The sequence below is a fragment of the Nicotiana attenuata genome, chromosome 1 (assembly GCF_001879085.1).
Source record: "Nicotiana attenuata strain UT chromosome 1, NIATTr2, whole genome shotgun sequence".
Lineage (NCBI taxonomy): Eukaryota > Viridiplantae > Streptophyta > Magnoliopsida > Solanales > Solanaceae > Nicotiana > Nicotiana attenuata.
Genome location: NC_031989.1, coordinates 55,083,749 through 55,100,862, shown reverse-complemented (window position 1 = coordinate 55,100,862; position 17,114 = coordinate 55,083,749).

Below are 17,114 nucleotides of genomic sequence, written 5' to 3'. Positions count from 1 at the left end.
TGTTATCTGTGCAATGTGACTCAATGAGGAAATAAACTCCATAAAGTGACAAGCCATACTCTAACTTGGTTAAGTCGTGAATAGTTGCTTTCAACCGGTGAAAATCAAAATTATCAACATAGAGAGGTACAATGTTTATAGACAGATTAGTTATGGCGTTCAAGGTTGCCTCAAGAGCACCATCTCTGTCTTCAAGAATTGGTGCATCCAAAGGGCGTCCTCCAGGATCGAAGACTACAATCAATGCAAAAGTAACTTGGGCTCTCAGATTTACCCCAGTTTGCCCAACTATAACACCTTGAAAGACTTGTGCAGTTCCTGCTCTATAAACTTTGCCAGTAGCATCTAGAACAACTCCAAGATGTGGAGAAATAGATAATACATCAGCACTAAAGTCAGTTGTTGGCCCAGTAAAATAGCATGTCCAATAATGATTATGCAACCATTGTTGTCCGGGATCCCACACTTGAGTCATAGAGGTAGTATATGCAAAGAAGAAAAATATGCCAGTAGATCCCATCAATAGCAGTGGCTCCCCATTCACTGTATAACATGTTAGAGACTTGGACTTAAAACTTATTCCAGGATCCCACACACAAAGATACACTGCAGTTGCGCGAATGATTACTATAAAGAAATTAGCACTAGGATCAATGAAGTCAGGCCTCTCACTGCGAGCGCAGGAGTTGAATCAACCATTTCGTCGCTTGCTAGAAGCAATAGCGAAAGGTGTGATATTATAAATCCTTTACAACCATTAAACTTTATCAGGAAGTGCTGCAACTGTAAAGAGTTTATGAGATCAACACGCCATGAGACATGTTTGCATCTGTTTGACGTAGCTGCAACATCAAGAACTTGAAAGCCATAAGGGTAACCAATACACTAGACTTGTCTGAGTAAGAAAGACCACACACAACTCTACCATATTAAAGGAAGTCCATAAAACCTGCCCAGTAGTGAAACAACTGTCCACATAACTAAAGATTGGTAGCCCAATATACCTTGCACCCTTGCGATGTGCTGAATATAAGTGACGTTCCTTTCGTTGTTTTGCAGTCAATAATGTTGAAACAATTTCATTTGAAGCATGCTGCCCAATGTCAAACCAATTGCAAGTGTGTAAGACATATTTCAAGTTCATTGTGATATTCCTAAAATCATCAAGCACCAAGGTTAAAGAGGGCTGTTGGAATAGGTAAGGAAAAAACTTGACAATCCCGTCATATTCATTAGCTACTGTGGTATGGATAAAAAGTAAAGTCACCCCCTCATGCATTGTTGGTTCGTCAAAGTGAGTAGATAAAATCTCAGAGGAAACATATGTCGCAGTCTCAATATATGCCATATTTGCACATTGGCATTGCTGCTTGGTCTAATTGAGCTCGAGACTTTTATCAAGCGCTATGTTCGCAATATTCTCGAGCCATTCACCTTCCTTGTCAGTGGATTCTGTTGGTTGTATAGGTACTGAAAAATCAATTTCGGCCCATCGAGTGGCTCCCCAAAGCACTTGAGTTACCTGAAAATGGAGCCCCGCTGATTGATCAACTACTACATCAACCACAATCGGTGGGTCAATGAAGGGTGCATTCGAGTCGCATCATAGGCCTTAGGATTGTTGCCAGTGTTGAACACTGATTCTGCAATGATTGATGTTGCAGACACTTTAACTTCACCATCCTTGTCATGAATAACACACTCATTTAATGATTCTTTGGCATCATGAATTAGTTTGTGAGTGAGGCCATTCTCCTTTTGGATTTTCATCGAACATTTGGTCCGCCTCGGAGTGTTCGACATCCCAAATTAGATGCAAATGCATATAAGATGGGAACAATGCTCATAGCAGGAACAGGACACACCAGGGTCTCTGCCATATGCATCGGACCCGTGAAGGTTTGTGTCCTAAAATGCAATTGCAGCTTCTCCTTGAAATGGTTCCAATCATAGAATTGTTTGTTTCGATATAGCCAGTCGAACCAAACGAGGGAAGCACCTTCAAGGTAGAAGTAAGGGAGAGGTAGCCAATGCTCCTCGGAGAAGCCAAGGAAGTGGAAGTATCACTCAGCTCGACAAACCCATCCAGTGGCGTCGCCGCTGCTGAATCTATCTAATATCACCTCGTTCATTGGAGTAAGATTGACGAAGGCACAAATGTAACAAATGCTACAATATCAAAGTATAATTGATAAGAACTAACCTCTATTACAATTACTAGTAGCCAGACTAACACTCAAATTGCAGTCTAACCATGGAAATACAGAAATTGAGATAGTTGTGGATATAGGAGAAGACGCACAATTAGAAGAAGGGAGATGAGAATCTTAGACTTGAGAAAGAGGTTGAGAGGACAGACATTTTTCTTCAATAATACGCATAACCCCAATGTCACTGATCATACCCTTTTTAACCGTTCAGTTCCTAGGCCACTACTCAACCCGGATCCTGTTAGAAAATGCTTTTGGACTGCAGTAATTTTTATTTTACTGTTTTAGTTTGAATAAGTCAAAAGTTTGTTAGCTAGATGTTCCTATTATCTAGGAAATAGTTGGCAAGTAGGTGTTAGTGGGATCTTTTTTTACTGCATTATTCTGCTAGTCCATAGGCTATAAATGTAAGCTCTACAAGTTAATAAAATTAGATTTCTTCCACTGCTATATCAGTCTATTATCCACGATTTTCTACTTTCAAATTACAACAATTGGTATCAGAGCCCTCTTCTTGCGGGATCTGTGATTAATATCTTTAACGTGATCTGTGAGTGTTCAAGAGAGTGTTGAAGTGAGTGCAGAAACACCAAACACCAAACAGAAACACCACGATTTCAAGTATGGAAGAAAACTCAAGCTTTTCGGCAATGGCACCTCCGATCTTCACTGGTGAAAATTTTCACATGTGGGCTATGCGGATGGAAGCTTATTTAGAAGCTTTAGATCTTTGGGAGGCAGTTGAGGAAGACTATGAAGTTCCTCCACTATCCGACAATCCAACAATGGCTCAAATAAAGAATCATAAGGAGAGGAAAACCAGAAAGTCTAAGGCAAAGGCGTGCCTCTTTGCTGCTGTGTCATCAACAATTTTTACTCGCATTATGTCTCTAAAATCAGCAAAATCAATCTGGGAGTATCTCAAGTCAGAGTATGAAGGAGATGATCGAATCAAAGGTATGCAGGTGCTGAATCTTGTTAGAGACTATCAAGGACTACTCTGACAGGCTTTTGGACATAGTAAACAAAGTAAGGTTACTTGGTTCTGAGTTTAAGGACTCTCGTATTGTTAAGAAAATTCTGGTTACTGCACCTGAAAGATTTGAAGCCACCATAACTACTTTAGAAAATACCAAGGATCTGTCCAAAATTACTTTGGCAGAACTACTAAATTCCTTGCAGGCATAAGAATAAAGAAGGGTTATGAGAGAGGATGGAATTAGAGAGGGAGCTATGCCATCCAAACACGAAGATGGTGGAAGATATAAAAAGAAAAAGAATAAAAAGAACCAGCAAATAAATGGAGAAGGTGCAGCGCGCAACATCAACAAAAGCAAAGCAGGAAACTCCAAGGGAAATTACCCTCCTTGTAAGCATTGTGGCAAGAACGGACACGCACCTTACAAGTGCTGGAAAAGGCCTGATGCTAAGTGCAATATATGCAACCAGTTTGGGCACGAAGCAATCATCTGCAAGAATAAAATTCAGCAGCAAGATGCAGACGCTCAAGTTGTTAATGAAGAGGAGGAGGATCAACTGTTTGTTGCATCCTATTTTGCAAGCAATGTTTCAAGCGAGTCTTGGTTGATTGATAGCGGATGCACAAATCACATGACTTATGACAAGGGTCTCTTCAAAGAACTGAAGCCTACCAAAGTTGCAAAGGTCAGGATAGGCCATGGCGACTATATTCCTGTTGAAGGAATGGGAACCATTGAAATTGAAACACAATCAGGTATGAAAATGGTTTCGGATGTGCTTTATGTACCTGATTTAGATCAAAACTTGTTAAGTGTTGGTCAATTGCTAGAAAAAGGTTTCAAGGTGCATTTTAAGGATAAACTTTGCTTGATTAAGGATGCCTCGGGACAAGACTTGTTTAAAGTTAAAATGAGAGGCAAAAGCTTCTCGTTAGATCCACTTGAGAAAGAGCAGATGGTGTATTCAGCAAAAGAAAATGTTGCTGAGATATGGCATAAACGACTCGGGCACTATCACTATCAAGGACTTCTCAAAATGCAAAAATTGAAGCTGGTGGAGAACTTACCTAATCTGGAAGTTAATTCTACAGATTGTCGTGCTTGTCAATTTGGGAAACAAAGCAGACTTCCGTTCCCAAAGGTAGCCTGGAGAGCCTCAAGAAAGTTGCAGCTGGTTCACACTGATATAGGGGGACCTCAACGGACTCCTTCACTTAATGGTAGTATTTACTACATTATTTTTATAGATGATCTGACCCGAATGTGCTGGATTTATTTCCTAAAGTTCAGATCAGAAGTTAGGAGCATTTTCTGGAAGTTCAAAGCAAAAGTGGAAAATGAAAGCGGGTGCAAAATTCAGATTTTAAGATCTGACAATGGCAAGGAGTATATTTCTCATCAGTTCAATTTATTTTGCGAGGAAGAAGGAATTGAACGTCAACTCACAGCTCCTTATACTCCAGAACAAAATGGAGTTAGTGAAAGAAGAAATAGATTCATTATGGAGATGGCAAGATGCATGTTGCATGAGAAAAATTTGCCAAAGAAGTTCTGGGCAGAGGCAGCAAACACAGCCGTGTTTTTACAAAATAGACTTCCCACGAAGGCAGTGAAAGACCAAACTCCTTTTGAAGCATGGTATGGCTATAAACCTCCGCTGCATTTTCTTAAAGTTTTTGGTTGTCTTTGTTTTACCTATATTCCTCAGGTTAAACGAGATAAACTAGATAAAAAGGCGGCCCCGGGCATTTTCATTGGATATAGTACCGCTTCAAAAGCGTATAGAATTTTCCAACCAGAAAGTGAGAAGATCATTATCAGCAGAGATGTCCACTTCATGGAAAACGAAGAATGGGATTGGGAAAACTCAAGTGTTCCTGTCCAGAAAACAAGTCCATGGTTAGACGAAATGGTGGATCATCCACCGGTGCGTGGTACTCGATTGCTTTCTGATATATATCAGAAATGCAATGTTGCACTATGCGAACCTGCTAACCCTGAAGACGCACTCAAAGACCCCAAGTGGAAGAATGCAATGGAGGAGGAGCTGTTCATGATCGAGAAAAATAAAACTTGGCAGCTTGTTGATAAACCTCACGACAGAAAGGTAATTGGGGTAAAATGGGTGTTTAGAACCAAGTTAAATGTTGATGGTTCAATTAACAAGCATAAAGCAAGGCTTGTTGTCAAAGGGTATGCACAGATTTTTGGTGTTGATTATTCTGACACTTTTGCTCCAGTTGCTAGGCTCGACACAATCAGGTTACTTCTTTCTATTTCTGCACAACTTGGCTGGAAAGTGCATCAGATGGATGTCAAATCAGCATTCCTTAATGGGATTCTCAAAGAAGAAATTTATGTTGAGCAGCCTGAAGGTTTTGTTGTAGAGGGAAAAGAAGATAAAGTCTAGAGACTACATAAAGCTCTTTATGGCCTAAAACAGGCACCAAGAGCTTGGTATAGTCGAATAGATGATTATTTGCTTGGCCTCAATTTTGAGAAAAGTCTTTCAGAATCGACGCTTCATGTTAAACAACATAGCAGCGATATTCTTGTTGTTTCTCTTTATGTAGATGACCTTTTGATTACAGGGAGCAGTACAAAGCTTATTGATGAGTTCAAACAAGATATGATGCAAGCTTTTGAAATGACCGATCTTGGTTTAATGACATATTTTCTTGGAATGGAGATTAAACCAGAAAAAGATGAGGTTTTCATTTGCCAAAAAAAATATGCGAAGGAAATTCTCAAGAAGTTCGGAATGGAGAATTGTAAAGCAATGAATACTCCCATGAACCAAAAAGAGAAACTACGCAAGGACGATGGAGCTGAAAAGGTGGACGAATCATACTTCAGAAGTATCATTGGGTGTCTGATGTATCTTACAGCAACAAGACCAGACATATTATATGCTGTAAGTGTTCTATCAAGGTTCATGCATTGTCCCAGTGAAGTGCACCTGAAGGCAGCCAAAAGAGTTGTGCGATACATCAAAGGTACTATCAACTATGGAGTCAAGTTCCAGAGGAGTCGAAATATGGAGCTGTTTGGGTATTCTGATAGTGATTGGGGTGGTTCCTTGGATGATATGAAGAGTACTTCAGGGTACTGTTTCAGTCTTGGTTCGGGAATGTTCTCTTGGTGTTCGAAAAAGCAGGATACTGTGGCTCAATCTACTGCAGAAGCAGAGTTTGTGGCAGCTACAGCAGCAGTAAATCAAGCATTATGGTTGAGGAAAATTCTGGTTGATCTGCATATGGAACCAAGAAAAAGTACTGAAGTGTTCGTCGACAACCAGGCTGCGATAGCTATTTCTCATAATCCCGTGTTTCATGGGAAGACTAAGCACTTCAATATAAAGCTTTTCTTCTTGAGAGAAGTGCAAAAAGATGGAGCTATAACTCTAGTCTACTGCAAGACGGAAGAAGAAGTCGCTGATATATTCACAAAGCCTTTACCAGTCAGCAAATTCGAGCTTCTAAGACAAAAACTTGGAGTTTGCAGTTCCTAAAGCAAGGAGGAGTGTTAGAAAATGCTTTTGGACTGCAGTAATTTTTATTTTACTGTTTTAGTTTGAATAAGTCAAAAGTTTGTTAGCTAGATGTTCCTATTATCTAGGAAAATAGTTGGCAAGTAGGTGTTAGTATGATCTTTTTTTACTGCATTATTCTGCTAGTCCATAGGCTATAAATGTAAGCTCCACAAGTTAATAAAATTTGATTTCTTCCACTGCTATATCAGTCTATTATCCACGATTTTCTACTTTCAAATTACAACAATAGATCCCATATTAACCTGGCCCAATTGCTTGTTATTGGCCCAATATCTCTTCTCAGCCCAATAGTTATTTTTGTAACATCCTTGTTGCTATCCTTACTGGGTTGGGGCTGATTCATAACAAACTATTTGAGAAGACATGTGATTTAAAGTGTTGTGTAAAAGCATAGTATTTAATGTCATTATCACTGTATCTAAACCTTAACTATGCACAAGAGATCACCAGCAAAATCTTATTTTTTGTACAACATAGAACTGCCTGAAACTGCTCTCTCTATGTGTACGCTTTATTTCCGGTTTTACCGCCCCATTCATCTCAATCTCATTCCTTACTTTTTTTTTTTTATCTCTTGTACTTTCCCCCCAGTTTAGATTGATTTTGGCTAAACTTTCTTTTCTCCTTTTTATGCTACTTAACAAGGTAAGTTTACACATGAATAAGAACAAAAATTAATTAATCATTATCCAACTTATGAGAAAACTGTCCTGAAAGTAGATTTGTAATTTAATATTGAGATTTTTAAAAACTTTTATTGCTAAATTAATTACTACACTCCAATTAGTTTACTTTAAGCTTTCATTAAATACTTTGAAGGCTAATAGTTGGAGATAATAAAACGAGATATGAAAGCATGACGTGAATTTAGATATTATATAAAGTTAGAAAAGTATTACTACTATCTATGTAAACCGAAGTATCATAGCTTAGACCCATTTTTGACGTGTTAAAATAATCAAAAAGCATTACCAATTTTCTTTCTCTATTTTGATGGTGTATACAAAATATTTACCTGGTCAAAAAAATGAATTGAGCTCATTTGATGATTATGAACAGAAAATTGAATTAACTGGACCAAATTAATCCAAAATATACCTCTGACTAATTTTGTGACTAGTATTAAATTTACGCAAAAGCACCTATTAACTTCAAATCCTGGATTCGCCACTGATTGAGGTCGGCTATATGAAGCGTCTTTACCATTCTACTCTATTTTGGCCCATCTCTATTCTAATACTGAACCTTTGTTTAAGGGTACTCTAGATTTCTTCGTCTTATACGGACATACAAGTTGAGCTAGAAAAGAAAGTTTCAAATATTTTATATTCAATGATTTTATTATACAATGTCAGAAGCAGTACTAAAAGCACATATTTGTTGTCTTAATCATATCCTTTTTTATTTATCAGATAGATTTTTGTACTCGATATAAAATGATCAGCGAAATTGTATAAGTGCACATATTAATTAAAATATTATTTGATAGTTTATTTACAGCTTGTATTGTAAGGTGAAGAGTTAACAAAATGTAACTACATCCATTGCTAATTAAATTATATTAATTACCTAGTCGTTCGATAAATCATCCAAAGAGTCAGTGAGTATATATCTTATATTAACATTACAATAGATAACTTAGTTTAGAGACCACATATCGAACGACTAGATAAATAATACCACTGTCAATTTTATGAAGTTGGGGAACTGTACCTCTTGGAACTGTACATTTTGAAGCTAAATATAGCACTACTTTCATCGATCCTATAATTACTGTGAGAACTGAGATCTGCATTTCAACTAGCCCAGAAAGCACATGTGTATTTTTAGAGTCACCGCTTGCAATTTTTGTACTTATAACAACAACAGTAACAACAAAGGCCCCAATAAAATTCCTACAAAGTGGGGTCTGGAGAAGGTAGTGTGTACGCAGACCTTATCCCTACCTTGTTGGGGCAGAGAAACTGTTTCCGATAGACCCCCGGCTCAGGAAGACTGAAATAAAACAAGAAGAGACAATTCATCAGTATCGTCAACAGAGACCATAGAAACAGTAACAACATCATGAAAACCATAAAACAGATGACATGCAATAACAATAAACAGTAACTAAGGCTCGAGGCTATGAAAAATAGAAAGGAAAGGGTGGACACAACATTAACCAAAAGCCTTCTAAGATCAAACATATCAAACCCGCCTCGCCCCCGGTATGAAGAGAAAAATCTCGACTACCCCCTAGCCTACAACCCTAATGCTTGACCTCCAGACCGTCCTATTGAGGGCCACGTCCTCGGAAATTTGCAGCCATGCCATGTCCTGCCTGATCACCTCTGTCCAATACTTCTTAGGCCGCCCTCTACCTTTTCTTGCACCCACCAAAGCCAACCGCTCACACCTCCTCACCGGAGCATCAAGGCTTCTCCTCCGCACGTGCCCGAACCATCTGAGCCTCGCTTCCTGCATCTTCTCATCCACAGGGGCCACACTCACCTTCTCCCGAATATCTTCATTCCTAATCTTATCCATCCCAGTGTGCCTGCACATCCACCTTAACATCCTCTTCTCTGCTACCTTCATCTTCTGGATATGAGAGTCTTAACCGGCCAACACTCTGCCCCATACAACATGGCCGGTCTAACCACAGCTCTATAAAACTTACCTTTGAGTATCAGTGGCACTTTCTTTTCACACAAGACTCCAGATGCTAGCCTCCATTTCATCCACCCCACCCCTATACGGTGTGTGACAACCTCGTCAATCTCACCGTCTCCCTGAATAACAGACCCAAGGTACTTGAAACTACCTCTGATGGGAATGGCCTGTGATCCAAGCCTCACGTCCCTGCCTACTTCCCCCGACTCAGTGCTGAACTTGCACTCTAGGTACTATGTCTTAGTCTTGCTATATTTGAAACCCTTAGACTTGAGGGACTGTCTCTAAAACCTCTCATTAACACCGCCCCGCGTATCATAAATTAGAGCTTTGTCATCAGCGAATAACATACACCATGGCACATCCCTTTGAATATGGTGTGTCAGTGTATCCATAACCAAGGTAAATAAGAATGGGCTAAGCGCAGATCCTTGGTGTAACCCCATAGCAACCGAAAAATGCTCCGAGTCACCTCCCACAGTCCTAACCCTAGTCTTAGCGCCATCATACATGCCCTTGATCGCTCTAACGTAAGCTACCAACCCTAGGGACCTTGTCATATGCTTTCTCCAAGTCAATAAACACCATGTGCAGATCCTTCTTCTAATCTATGTACTGTTCAACCAACCTCCTAATAAGGTGGATAGCTTCCGTAGTCAAGCAACCCAAAATGAACCCGAACTGGTTGTCGGATATAGTTACCGTCTTCCTCACCCTCACCTCCACCACCCTCTCCCAGACTTTCATGGTATGACTTAGTAACTTGATACCCCTATAGTTGTTACAACACTGGATATCACCTTTGTTCTTGTACAACGGTACCACTGTACTCCACCTCTACTCATCCGGCATCCTCTCAGTCCTGAAAATAACAATAAACAGCCCACTCAGCCACTCCAAGCCTGCTATACTCACACACTTCCAAAACTCAATCGGGATTTCGTCTGGCCCGATCACTTTCCCCCTATGACCTCCTACACATTAATGCACCTGCAATACATAAAGACTCTCCGAATTCCCCAGATCCCCTAGCACTATATCCTGGTCCCCTCCTCATTAAGAAGACCATGAAAGTACGTCTGCTATCTCTGTGTAATCTGAGACTCCCGCATAAAAACTCTACCGTCCTTGTCTTTGAAACACCTTACTTGGTCTAGATCCCGAGCCTTCCTCTCACTCGCCTAGCCAACTGAAACAGCTTCTTATCCCCGCCTTTTTCCTCCAATTCCTCATACAAACGACCAAACACTGCATTCTTAGCCTCCGTGACCACCATCTTTGCTTCCTTCCTCGCTACCTTGTACCTCTCTCTATTCTCTCTCCTCTCCTCCTCGTTTGTGCTTGTCACAACCCAACTTCCATTGTAGGTCGTGATGGCGTCCAAAACTGTTGTTAGACAAGCCAACCCTAATCAACTAGTGAGTTCTCATTCTTTTAAATAATCATTCTCGACATTTACTTAACTTAAATTCAAAACAGTCGATAATTAATAAATTATAAGGCGACTGAATCGGGAAAAGAATAAAAAGGATCATAGCAATATGAATACAACCCAAAAATAATAGTCTACTAATGTGTGTGCCAGGAACTAGTGTCACAAGTACGAGGGCAACTAGTAGGATTTATAAAAGAATATAACTATCCTACTGCTTGAAACATAATTGACAGTAATAACAAAAGGAGAGACTCCGACATGCTGTTAAACGACTCAGAGGGAGGCAGCTCACCGTGAAATCTCGGTCAAGTATCAGGAACGCGCGCCAGACTGGTAGATATTATGCTTAAATAATGCCGAGGACGTACGGCCGATCCAACATAATATAAAGTGTGCAATGCTGGAGGGTCGAACGACGTGAACCATAGATGCATCTATTACCCCGCTCGTGAATCATACATGCGACGCGGTAAAATATAAATAAACACATAAAATAGTCAATCAAGAATACATCAGGAAGGCAATTACCCAAAGAAATGTTAATTTCTCATTAAGGGTCAAGAAAATGATGTTTTGACTTTTTTAAAAATTCATTTGCAAAGTTCGATATGATTTACGCAATTCCAATTGACAACCAAGTTGCAAGTACGGCAAGTAACGCATGCTTTTGGGTCCTAGACTACCCGGACTTAAGCATAATAGTAGCTACGCACGGACTCTCGTCACCTCGTGCGCACGTAGCCCCCACAAATAGAAGCACATAACCAATTAATTCACCTATGGGGACAATTCCCTCTTACAAGGCTAGAAAAGTGACTTACCTTGCCCCGAAGCTTACTTCCAAATTCAAGAATGCGCTCAAACACTCGAATCAGAGCTGAACGATCCAAAACTATTCAAATGGGGTAAGAACTAGTCAATACATACTCAAGAGTTCATATTCAAGCTATTAAAAAAATTTCCCACCCCTAAATGCAAGGTTCCGAAAATTCATCCCCGGGCCCACGTGCCCGGATTCCAACATTTTTTGAACAAAGTTGTTACCCATAACCTAAGGATCAAGAATATATGATTTTTACTTCATTCCATAACAAATTTTATGGTTAAATTTGTTTTTATCAATGCCCTAGGTTTTACTCTAATCCAATGATTTTCACCAGTCTTTACATGTTAATCTACCCAAAATCCAAGTATTTAACTCACATATAGCAGGAATTACTTACCTCCAAAAGCTTAGTGAAAATCCCCTCTCAAGAGCTCTAAAATCGCCCAACAATGAGTGGAAATGAGCCAAAAAAGGCTAAATCCCACAATAAATGAAGGTCTCTACCTTCAGTGGTTTCCGCATTTGCGGTCCTAGGCCGCACCTGCGCCCACCGCATCTGCAGAAAAGGGTCCGCTTCTGCGGAACTCCACTGGGCCGTCTGGGCCGTATCTTCGAAAAGCCCACCGCTTCTGCAAAAAGGAGGCTGCTTCTGCGGTCTCTGGTCTGGCCACCCATGACCGCATCTGCGATGGCTTAGCCGCTTCTGCAGGCTCGCACCTGCGGCTGGCCAACCTTAAGTGCGGTTATGACAGATGCCTAGAGCTTCAGCTCCTTCTCATATTTTAAACTAAGCTCGAGCCTCGGTCATTTGACGCTCGGGGTTCCCGGGGCCCCGCCCGAACATACCAACAAGTTTGGAATGATAAAACGGGCTCACTTGAACTTTGGAATGCCCGTAACAACGCTAAATCTAAGAATCTCACCCTAAAACCAATTGAATCAAACTTATGAACTTCAAGTTCTTCAATCTACTTCTAATGTGCCGAAATGTACTTATACTACTCGGATTGACACCAAATTTTGAGTGCAAGTCTTAAATGATAATACGGAACTATTCCCGATCTCGAAATTCCGTTCGAACCATGATGTCACAAAAACCCGCTCCAAACCAAATTTAAAGAACTTTAGAATCCTTAAGGAATCAACTTGCACTATTAGGCTCCAAAACGCTCCCCGGTCATCCAAAACCCGATACAGACGTACGCCCAGGTCCGAAATCATCATACGAACCTGTTGGAACCTTCAAATCCTGATTCTAAGGTCATTTACTCAAAACGTTGATAGAAGTAAAACTTGGCCTTTTAAGCCAACCTTAAGGAACCAAGTGTTCCGATTTCAACCCAAACTCTTCCAAGTCCCGAACCAACCATCCCCGCAAGTCATAAATCAGAAAAAGCAAGTACGGGAAGTCTTATTTAGGGGAACGAGGCTCTAGAAAGCAAAACGACCAGTCGGGTCGTTACATCTCCACCTCTTAAACATATGTTCGTCCTCGAACGAGTTTAGATGCATACCTGAAGTGCTAAATAAGTGTGGATATCTGCTCCGCATGTCCTCCTCGGACTCCCAAATTGTCTCCTCGACTGGTTAGCTCCTCCACTGGACCTTCACCGCAAAAATCCTCTTGGATCTCAACTGGCGATCCTGTCTATCAACAATGGAAACTGGTTCCTCCTCATAACCCAAGCTCTCATCTAGCTGAATTGTAATGAAGTATAAAACATGAGACAAGTCGGCGTGATACCTCTGAAGCATAGACACGTGAAAAACTGGGTGAACCCCTGATAGGCTAGGAGGTAAAGCAAGCTCATAAGCAACCTCCCCAACTCGCCTCAATACCTCAAATGGGCCTATAAACCTTGGGATCAACTTGCCTTTCTTCCCGAGTCTCATAATGCCCTTCATCAGCGAGAATTTCAAGAGAACCTTCTCACCGACCATGAATGATACATCCCACGCCTTCTGATATGCATAACTCTTCTGTCTGGACTGTGCTGTGTGAAGTCTTTCCTAAATCAACTTTACCTTTTCCAAGGCATCTTTCACCAAGTCAGTACCGTACAACTTAGCCTCGCTAGGCTCAAACCACCCGATAGGAGAACGACATCGCCGACAATATAAAGCCTCAACTAGAGCCATCTCGATGCTGGACTGATAAGTGTTGTTGTAAGCAAACTCGGCCAAAGGCAAGAACTGATCCTACTGTCCTCCAAAGTCAATCACACATGCTCTAAGCATGTCTTCCAGAATCTGAACTGTCCACTTCGATTGTCCGTCGGTCTGCGGGTGAAATGCTGTGCTGAGCTGTACACGGGTCCCCAACTCACTCTGTACGGCTCTCCAATAATGGGAAGTGAACTGAGGGCCTCTATCTGATATGATGGAAACAGGCACACCGTGCAACTGAACTATCTCCCGAATGTAGATCTGAGCCAACCTCTCTAAAGTATAAGTGGTCACAACAGAAATAAAGTGTGCCGACTTGGTCAATCTGTAGACAATGACCCAAACTACATCAAGCTTCCCCAAGGTCTGCGGCAACCCAACTACGAAGTCCATAGTAATGCGCTCCCACTTCCACTCAGGTATGGGCATCTACTAAAGTAGGCCACCTGGCCTCTGGTGCTCATACTTAACCTGCTGACAATTCAAGCACCTAGCCACATACTCAACTATGTCTTTCTTCATCCGCCGCCACCAATAGTGCTGCCTCAGGTCACAATACATCTTTGTAGCACCTGGATGAATAGCATATCGTGAACTCTATGCCTCCTCTAGGTTCCTTTCCCTCAAGCCATTGACATTAGGAACACATAGGCGACCCTAGAGTCGTAGAACACCATCCTCGCCAATAGAAACCTCCTTGGCACTACCTTGTAGTACCATATCTCTGAGAACTGCCAAATGCGGATCATCAAACTGTCGAGCCTTGATCTGTCCCAACAATGAAGACTGAGCAACAACACACGCAAGGACTCGGCTGGGCTCTGAAATGTCCAACCTCACAAATCTGTTAGCCAAGGACTGAACGTCCAAAGCTAGTGGTCTCCCATCCGCTGAAATGTATGCCAAGCTACCCATACTCTCTGCTTTCCTGCTTAAGGAATCCGCGACCACATTTGCCTTGCCCGGATGATATAGAATGGTGATGTCATAATCATACAGTAACTCAAGCCATTTACGTTGCCTCAAATTGAGATCCCTCTGCTTAAACAAATCCTGCAAGCTGCGATGATCATAATAGACCTCACATGATACACTATACAGATAATGCCTCCATATCTTAAGAGCATAATTGATCGTCGCTAACTCTAGTTCTTGCACAGGGTAATTCTTTTCATGAATCTTTAACTGAGGTGAAGCACATTCAATAACTTGCCCCTCCTGCATCAATACACAACCCAAGCTAAAGCGTGAAGCGTCGCAATATACCGTATATATCCCTGAACCGGAAGGCAACACTAGAACCGGTGCTGTGGTGAAGGCTGTCTTGAGCTTCTGAATACTCGCCTCACAATCATCAGACCAACGGAAAGGAGCACCCTTCTGGGTCAATCTAGTCAAGGTGATGTATGTCGCGCCCCCTTTTTCCTCGCAGAGTCCAAGTTTCGACATTTTGGGACAACTCCTTTTCTTTTTAGAATTGGGTATGAGATTTGAAGAGTCGCCACCTAACGGATTAAGGTGCGTTAGGGCACCTAGAATAATTAACTCATGAAACTAGTTTACATTACCAGAGATTGGGTAAGGGCTCGAAATTACCTTGAGGGGAAGGTGTTAGACACCCCTGGAGGTCCACAACGGTGGGTCCCGGCCAAACTCAATTTAAGCGAATTAGTCTTTAAGGAAATAAAGCAGTTTAAACAAATAGAGATTATTTTAAAAAGGGGTCCTAAGTTTATTAGCCTATAGGATCACTTCTATGCAATACTCGATAACCTTCCCCAAATTGAGGGGTTATGCGTAGCATTAGCGCATATGTCATCATCTCCTTTACTACCCAATTACCCTCCCCTTTTCAATTATTACCTAAGCGTTCTAATAACATCCAGTACGTACCTTATGCGTGCACTACCCGTCCCTTACCTCTGGCCCTGGAGGTGTTTAGGACCTCTATGTAAGGCGGTTCTAGACTCGCCTAAGTTGTTTAAAAGGAGAAAACTATGTGACAAACAAAAGTCAAGTAGGACTGTTAGACAAGGAGTAATTAAGTGGGCTCATGTTAACCTCTAGAAATAGACAAACAAATGCACGCTGTTCAAACAAACAATTTTAAATGATTTATACCCTATATGCAGGATATCTAGATGAGCATGAACAGAATATATAACAACTTTATTAAAGCAAGGCAGAGAGTACCTATCAGTTTGCCTACTAATTTTGTTGATACTCTGAATATGGGCACATTTCAAGCAACAAGAATCACAATTTTAAACCAAGAATTCTTAATTATCCTACATGCTTGCCTAAGTGATATCCGGGCAGAATCCTATAGACATGGTATCTAAGCGGTAAACAAACTATTGATTTTAACAGGCATATCTTATCCTTTAGATCCTATAGGCATGCTTTCTAAGTGCTGAAATTGGTTACAAGTGTTATTTCCTATAGAAATGATATTTAAATGCAGAAACTGATTTTTTATTTATTTCCTATAGGCATGATATCTAAGTGCTAAATCTGATTTTATACATTCCCTATAGACATGATATCTAAGTGGGTAAAGGCGTTAACAAGTTGCCAAGCAAGTTCAATAAAGAAGTTCCTATAGACATGATCTCTAATGCACATATGGAGGTTTGAAAATATGGTTCTTGATGCAGGATTTCTAGGATGCAAAGTATGAAAATTCAGGATTACAAATAATGAAATAGGTCCTATAGGAATTACTTCTAATGGTTGCACATAAGGAGTCACAACAACCTACAAGCATGATTTCTACCCGAATTTGATAAAAGATATATAAAAATCCCTCCTCAACTTTTACTAATACCCCCATATATGTTTTTACAAAGATTATTACATTATTACAGACCAATATGAATGAATTATATAAAGCTATCTATAACACTATATGAAGCCTTGGCAGGCCCAACGTCAACCCAGAAGCCAGGCCTTCAAGCAAATCTGATGTCCACAGGTAGTTGATAACACACAAATGGGCTTCTGGTATGTCAAAGTTCCCAAGGGCCTCAGGGACCTCGGGCAATGCTCACACCAGAACCATTCAAAGAAAACAGTGTTGTAACAGATTGGAAGGCCAGCCCTAGTGTGTCAGAGTTCGGAGGAGTCTCATGGACCCTAAGCAGTGCTCACACTGGGGGTGGTAGGACCCTAGATAACTAAGAGTAGAAGTTTGAAAATAGTGTATAAGGGTAGGGGACAATTTCAGGAAGAAAGCAGTTTGATTTTTCAGAAGCAGATAGGTTCAAATTACAAGACTGCAAAATAGAACAGA